The sequence below is a fragment of the Habropoda laboriosa genome, unplaced genomic scaffold, assembly GCF_001263275.1.
Source record: "Habropoda laboriosa isolate 0110345459 unplaced genomic scaffold, ASM126327v1 scaffold22, whole genome shotgun sequence".
NCBI lineage: Eukaryota > Metazoa > Arthropoda > Insecta > Hymenoptera > Apidae > Habropoda > Habropoda laboriosa.
Window position 1 is genome coordinate 8669251 of NW_017100261.1, and position 7211 is coordinate 8676461.

The window sequence follows — 7211 nt, forward strand, 5'->3', positions numbered from 1 at the left end:
ACGAACTAAATAATAATAATAATAATAAAAAGAGAAAAAAAATAAAGAGCCAACAGAGAAGAATGCAAGACTCGAGTATTAATCGAGCAAAGGACTCGTTTGCGAACGACATTATTGTGATAATTATACGTAACGCTTTCGTGAAACGGTCTCACAGTTCGTTACTTAATTACGCACAGTAGAAAATGTTGTGAAGCAGTACGTGTGCACACTACCATTTTCCGATCGTCAGTCTCACGTAAAAGAAATGAAAATGAAAAGAAAAGAAACCGCGCGTCACACACACACGCATTACTACAAACGGATTTTTGCTTCGACGAGATTGAGGTTTTTGAGATGAGAAATAAAACTCTGTCGATTCGTTTCTAGGTTCCACGTGGTAGTCGTTTATATTCTTCTTTCGCTGAGTCGTATATGTCGAACGTCAAGAGAGAGAGAGAGAGAGAGAGAGAGAGAGAAGAAAATGTGTGTGCGGGGTCGCGAAACGAGATGTTTAGGCATTCGCAGTATAATTGTTGTCTTTGCCCTTCTGAAACATTGTGAATGCTTACGCTCTCCTAACTACTGTGTTGAACTGACTGCAACACCGTTGCGCGTCAAAACGAATAGTGATATAATAATAGGAAGCGTATGCTACGAGTATTGGACAATTCTGAATACTCATACATTGCGTACGCCCTCTATTAAAACATCCTGTTGCTTCGATTCTTCTTCGAAACTTGCCTTTCCGTCGTGGTTGATCAGGTATACCAAGCTTTTGTCTTATGGGTACACAGACTATCGTTTTTTTCTTCCTTCTAACTGTTGATGGTTAGAGTACAGTCTCTACTAGGTTTTTTTTTTCTTCTCAGATAGCAGCAGAACTATTTATTGCAAGCATATTTCACGCTTTCACCGATCACCGGGGCTGCTTCTTTTTTTTTTTTTTTTTTTTGTACACGCAGAAGAGAAAAATTGCATGCTGAGAATCGTCTGACTGTAAAGCGACAGAATTATAGGGTAACCCTTTGAACTGTGCTACATTTGCGTTTCAGGTATTAAGAAAGGGACGAAGACGAGTGATGAGAAAAATCGATAAGCGTCGAATATGCATATCTTTTTTAAATACAAAAAAAAAACCGAATCTCCAACGTGTAGTCGTATAATTTTTTAGGAATTTTTATATTGTCTTTGACTCGAATGTGAGCAAGGAGAAAACGTGGTGGATGCGGTGAACCTCGGCGTAGGGCAGCAAAGGGTTAAACATTTTACGTTTCATTTCACAGAACGCATAGTGACACTGTGTTTTTTTGTTTCTAGAGCAACGCGAACGTTATAGCGAAGCGCTGTTTGCATTTTCCATATTCCAAATACATTACACTTTTTTCTTTTTTCGTTTTTTTTCTTTCTTTTTCTTGGTTTTTTTCTAATCTACACAACTTTTGGTATATTTCAGTGGTGTCTTTATTTGATGATTGATACAGTTCTTCGTAATATCGGATAGGAAAATTGATACAACACGTATCACATTAAGAAGTGAACCATTCTCAAGTCCAATTGAACACTTCGTATATGAGTCTTCTTCAGACTGAGATGAATCAGAAATATTGACGGATTCGTCGGAGGTGTTGCTGCCAGAGTCGTGCTGATAGGATCAGAAAAATCCTCATTAAAAGTATCCAATGAACGTACGCTGGTAATCACATTACAAGTGCTCGAATTTGAAATAATTATCTTTCGTTGAAGTATTCAATTCAGAAATTTTCTGTGAATTACTCTGTGTTATGGAATTCATCTCAGCAGAATACTGCAAATTCTTACAGGACTTGGTCTGTTGATAGCTCTTCCATCTAGAATGTTCATCAAACATCTGCACAGCAATTGTGAGGATAAAAAGCTTATCCGGTAGGCTGTTCCACAAGTTAGTAATGAAATGGGAATATAGATCTACTTACGATGAAAGTTGAAAGAAAAAAAAAGGAAAAGAACAACCAAGAAGAAATGATTATTCCAAACCTTCACGGTTCCATTTGTCAGAACGTCATAGTGCCACTGTGCTATTCTGTTCCCCGAGCGAAGCGAACGTTTTAGCGAAGCGCAGCTTGCATTTTTTGAAAATTGATAGTGGGTGTACGCGTAGCTCTGTGATATGTAAGATGTAGCATATTTATAGATCTACCTATCGTGCATCATGATTAAAATAAGGAAACGTATCTTATCAGTTTTATACGTGGTATACAAATCATGTGATCCTAAATGACGTGTACTGCGAGAGTTGTTTCAATTTTTATGTTTGCCGTGCGAATTCGTGTATTATCAAGGGTGAAGAACAAGAGGGTTTTGAGGGAGGTGTTAGTAAAGAAAAGGATTGAAAGATTGAAACGTGTATTATTTCTGAGCGTTCTTCTGTTCATGAGTATCTGAGTTTTCTTTATTTTCGTTATACTATAGTCTGACAAATTCATCTCCTATTACAAGCAGATATCAAGCGTTAGACAAAGATGTTCGTCATTATTTTTTTTTCTCTCATATATCGTGAATCTGTTTTCTTTCTATTTTGTACGTTTGTCTGTTTGTTAAGATATATAGTCTTCTAATACTTGCGTGTTTGTCGTTAACAGAGGAGTCTTATAGTGAAACTACACTGCTGCGAGTTTTTTTTTTTTTTTGTTAACTTTTTTTTTCTACTTTTTGTTTCTTTGTTTCATCTTTTTTTTTTTAAATACTCGCGTCAAACGGAACATTTGTGAATCCTATGTTTATTTACAATCGTACTTTTAAGTACCAAATGGTCGTGGGGAACTGTTACACGTGTACTTTTCCCGTAGCAGGGCACGTGGTAGAGTTCACTTCTAAAGAAAGCAAGGTTGTATTTTCGAAGATCACTTTCTCCTTACTAGTCGACGATATTCATTCTTCTTTTTTTTCCCCCGTTTTGTGTACTATAATCCAGTTTCGTTGTGCTGTTAGGAAACGTCCATTCGATCGTATAGTTTGTTTGTTTTTTTTAAAACGCAACTTCCAACGAGATCAGTCGTCTTTAATTGTTGAGATTCCTTGGAAGGAGAGAAAATCTTGTCCTGTTATCGTTGCTAATGAGACATAAATGGAGAACATCAGTGAACTCGATTGTCTCGGTAAAATGTATTTCCAATGAAAACGTGTAACACCTGTATATTTCCTACCAGTTTCCAACAGTTGATGAATTAGAGGAGAAGGGAAGTAGTTTTCAAGATATACCTGTGTGAGACACGCCTTCCGTCTGTCGATTAAAAAGGGGTTCGAAAAACCATTCTCGTGGAATCTTCATGTTTGCATTAGGAAAAAAAAAGAAAAAGCACTTGTTCAGATCACGCTGATTGACCAGGTCGAACTTGAAATCTTGTATTTATTCGCGTAAACACTAATTTGTTGTTTTTCCCTTGATGAAGAAACAAGAAAATAAAAAAGAGAAGGAAATCATGGAAAAAAGGTCAGAAAGACGGTAATTGGCATAGTTCTCCGCGCTGTAGAATCGATCGAAAACAATATATGACGTCGAGTTAACGTGCTGAAAATCGTTGATGACTAACATATAGCCTCGGGAACACGAGTACCTTTTTAATGATTAATGCTGAACGCTGTGATATCGCGTACATAAACATTTTTATTATTATAAACGTAATTGTGCATATTGTAATGTTAAAGAAGATAAAAAAAAAATGAGGAAGAAGATGAAGAAGAGTACTATTCTCCTTTATATGTGAAGACTGAATCTCGCCAACTTATACACAGGTTTAGCAGCCACAGATACGTTCGTATACTGTCTAGACTACAGATAGACTATTTGTACATTATTAATTGTAACAATATGTTTTACGTGGGTAGTGCCGTAAATGGAGACGGTACTATTATGTTATAGTTCGATAACGGGTGCGTGTTCGTATTGTGCATTTTTTTATTGAGAGTTCTTAATATCTCTGGTGTGTCGTGAATCGAGAAATTCGCCAGACTTTTCGCGTTTACTTTTCCGTAGATGTTGGAATAGTTGCACGATTCTGGTTTCCATATTCTTTATCATGTTGTTTCTTTTTTTTTTCCGTTCGCAATTTCGTCCGATTATATTCAAATCGAAATGGGTGGATTTCGATCGAGAATGTGCAAAAACAAAGAAAAAGAGAAGCGTTTACTTGGTTCTGAAAAAAAATAAAATAAAACGATTGCTTGCCACGTTCGTTCATTTCGATTTATCAATTAGATCGTTCGTGAAAACAAAAAAAAAAGGGACATTACAACAGCAACAACAATAAACAACAACAAACATAACAATCCGTTTCATGGTAGTTCCTATATTGCATTCTTCTTTGTAACGTGAATGGATTGCTGCTTTAAATTTTTGCTAAGATGAGTCAAAAAATGTTCACATACATTTTTTCTGCGTATCGTTCTGTTTGGTTCAGATGAAACTTGCTAATATTTTATTGGTGTAGTCACATGTGTGCATTGCCAAGTCTGTTAATTATTGTTTCTGCGTTTCGATTGTTTACCGTAACATTAATTATATATATCTTCCGTGAATTAACGAAAAAACGTACCAGAGATTGTTGATAGTTTTTCAAACTATGGTTATATATGGCGGTTATGGTTTTTAATCTCGTGTATGTAAAGAAGTACGTTCTCCTTACGGTGATATGTGTATTGAAAATTTGGTATCGAAATGGAGGAGAGAAAAAACAAACGCGAATACGATTTGTCGAGATATTAATTTTCACGAGAGCTAAATTCGTAATTTACACCTCCTTTTTATAAACATTCGAAACAAGAGTAAAAAGATGACGATATCGATCACATCTCCTACAAGAAGTTATATCGAATACTATGTTCATTTTCTTTTTGTAACAAATTCGATCACTTCGTAATATCGAATGTAGAGACTTGTTAGTGTATGCATGAATGTCGAACACTGCACACTGTACAACAAAATTTACTGTGCAAGCTTTTACGGAACTGTGAATTCAAATACAGTTTACGATTCAGATATTTATCATTTTTAATAATGCGTCTCGTAATGATGGTACATATTTAAGCCTGGGCTATTTAATGAAAAAGAAAACTAAAGTAAAATAAAAGGGAAACAGTAGCTTCAATCGATCTTAATGTGTGCTGAGACCTTCGAATCAACAAATCTTATAAATCTCGTCTGAACGTCGACGATTCGATTAACGAACTCGAATGCGTACTGAGATACATATTGCGTACCGATCAGTAAATGGGTGCACAGAATAACGTTGAATCCTCTAGAACGGTGTACAATGTACGAATTGATTTCATAATTTGTATATCATGTTCAAGAGTTTTACGTTGAACATTTGTAAGATTTGTTAAATCTGTGCGTACACCTGTTTTCATAGTTAACTATATATTTCTATGAATTATATACGTATTTCATTTAATGTACGTTTAACCCTCTTGCTGGAGTTCATTGAAATTACTACTTGTATATCGACGTTTACTTAAGTACCAACTGTAACAATTTAGTTTTCTATATAATTTTCGGTGTTTAATCGCTGAAGTAACGACGGTGATTCATTGGTAAGCATTTGTTGCGTTCTAATAGTAAGTCCATTAATATTAAAAAAAGTAATCACTTTTTTGCGTTTTTATTAATTAGTTACTAACATATTAGCGATAAGTGTATAATCCTAACTTAATACGATAAGCTAAATTGTGTATCTTGATGAGGTGTATTAAAACAAAATACATTGAATGCAGAGCTTTGTCAGTCAGGCAGAATTTCTTTCGAATCTAACAGCAAAAGGGTTAAATCTTATGAAAATATTCCGAATCTAATGTAGTAAGGAACAGTACATTATTCACACATTTTTTCTTTGTACGAACGTTCGCATATTCCACGATTTATTCTTAGATCAGTGAAACATACGAATCCGTCGTACTTCGTCTTTCTGAGAGCGCGTAATATTTTATAATTGAAAATATCTTTGAACATATTTTTCGAGTTGGAAATTGTTCGAGCGACAATTCGATCTGTACGAGCATAATTGCTACGGTAAATCATCCCGTGTTATACAAATATAACATATACAACACGTTGTTTCGAGCGAATCGTTAAAACTTGTTAATTCATTAGGTCACGTAGGGAAACTTAAGCAGTATAGCGTGACGCCATGTTAGTCTCGCGTGACACCTAACCTCTTTAGGTAGAGATCAATAAGCGAGCGAGATTTGGTATGACTTCCAATTTAGGTAAATAACTGAACGGTCTCTCGTCCTTGCCAGCTTGGCCTTCGATTTCGTATAACTGAGCTAATCTATGGTAGAAATGAATTCCCATAAAATAACGATACATCGATCGTCATATGTATTTGCTGAAATTGCAAGGTGCTCGTTGATCGTATTCTCGGTCGACCAACGTGTGAAAAACGTCTCCGCGGTAACTGTGAAGGTTCCAATCATATACGATACTCGTATTAAAAATGGTTCATTCTTCCGAACGTGAAGCACCGAGGCGAAGTCAAAAAACCGTGAGGAGGTTATAGGAATTATACATGATCGTCGCCAGGAAACGCAGTTACAGCACGGTAGACTTCCTGTTGTTGTAATAGTTCATTTGTTGATGCGTCTGTTCTGAACGCGCATTAGGAAGAGGAAACGGTATGAAAAAAAAAAAGGATAAAGAGTGTAGTGTTGAACGAGAGAGAAAGAGAGATAGAGCGAGAGAGAGGGAGAGAGAGAGAGAGAGAGGAAGGAATAAACATACGCTAAAAATGTAATATGCTAGATCATGGGGAGAAAAAATGGAAACGTTGATAATTTAGTATGCGTGATTTTAGTCGTTTCTACGAGACCAGAAAGGTTGAGAGCTCGGACCGCCGCTGGTGTCGGGGAAAAAAAAGGTGTACATTATAAAATACAAATAGGTATTCTCTTATTACGGCTTCATTGATTCATCACGCCTTACAATATGAAAGAGCTCGGCCAAAACTTTCATCGAGAGATGTGTATGCAAGATTGCGAACACTTCTTAGATTCGAAACGAAGAAAAAAAACAACAACCGCTCCTTGGTCGTCCTCGAGTAAGTTGATACAAGCGTTTTGCTAGAATTGTTCAAACTGCAGCACAGAAGACGGCATACAACTATATTGCATTCTTGTTGAGTAAGGGTATGCGAAAGAGGCATGCAAGGATATATATTTGCGTCAATTTTATGCGTAAAAATACATTTATCAGTTCT